The following is a 1,233-nucleotide window of genomic DNA, read 5'->3' on the forward strand; positions in this document are numbered from 1 at the left end:
TGGTATTAGATCTTCCTTGAACTTCTGATAGAATTCTGCACTGAATGCACCTGGAAACCAGTTTCTTAATGACCTAAAATTGTCTTTTATACATTCTTTATTTAATGTTGTTCTTATATTTTGTCTTTGCATATCTTCTATAAATATCTCCAATGACTTTATATTTTTGAGACATGCATGGATAATTTTCAGTTACGTTTATAGTTTCTGTTGTACTTTAAATATCCTTTGGAGCATTGTAATATACATTTAAATTAGTGTAATTTAATAGCTGTATAAAAGACAAATTAAAAGAGATTGCACCCTTTTCACCTGACTGGCTGCACGCTGCAGTAGTTGTTGCCTGCACAAGCGACTGCTATGTCCAGGCTTCTTACTTTGATCCTGGTTGGTCCTACCAATGTCATGCCTCAGGGAAGCCGCAGCAGGGCTGCCAGGCCAGCCAGCCACCCAGCCCACTCTTCTGAGCACCTACCACCCTCAGTGGCTGCCTTGGTACCAACTGCTTCTGGCCAAAGTGGCCTTATGGCTCAGATGGCATCCACCGCTGCTGGCTGAGGTGTGGGCTCACCTGTAGGGCATGTCATGGGTAATGCCTTGACTAGTGCCTTCAGTGGGGGAAGCTTGGAGCCTGCCCAGCCTGCTGTCCAGCAGGACCCTGCCCATCAGGCCTCTCAACCCCTACAGATGGGGCCCTGCTCCTATGAGATAAAGCTCTTCCTGTATTGCTTGACCACTCAGAGTGACCTAATCCTATGTGAGGGATTCAATGAGGTCCTGAAGTAGTGTAAATACAGCCACGGTCTGAGCCCACTGCCCTGAGGAGATCATGGGCTTGCTCTTACCCTAACCCCTCACCAACAGCCTAACCAAGATGAGATTGTACCTGGAACTGGAGTAAGGACGGTAATTCTCACCCCACGGGTTAACAAAAGACATAAACATTCAATTAAAGAGTTTACTACTTTAGACCACACACACACACACACACACACACACACACACACACACACACACACACACACACACACACACACACACACACACACACACACACACAAACACACACACACAAAGACAAATTAAAAATAAAAATTTGATGGTAGCCACAGAAATCAACTGTGATCTAACATTCCAGGTGTTTGAATCATATACTAGTTCAATCAGTTAATATTAACTTTTACATAAGATGTTTTTAATTTGTTCAGATGTTTTCTGTTGTGTATATTAAGT

At 43.3% G+C, this 1,233-nt stretch overlaps 1 pseudogene; it reads left to right on the forward strand.

The window, feature by feature from the left end:
- Nucleotides 1-405: 405 nt before the first annotated feature.
- On the forward strand, nucleotides 406-822 carry LOC107977921 (annotated as a pseudogene).
- The last annotated feature ends 411 nt before the right edge of the window (nucleotides 823-1,233 follow it).

Source organism: Cricetulus griseus (genome assembly GCF_003668045.3).
Source record: "Cricetulus griseus strain 17A/GY chromosome 1 unlocalized genomic scaffold, alternate assembly CriGri-PICRH-1.0 chr1_0, whole genome shotgun sequence".
Lineage (NCBI taxonomy): Eukaryota > Metazoa > Chordata > Mammalia > Rodentia > Cricetidae > Cricetulus > Cricetulus griseus.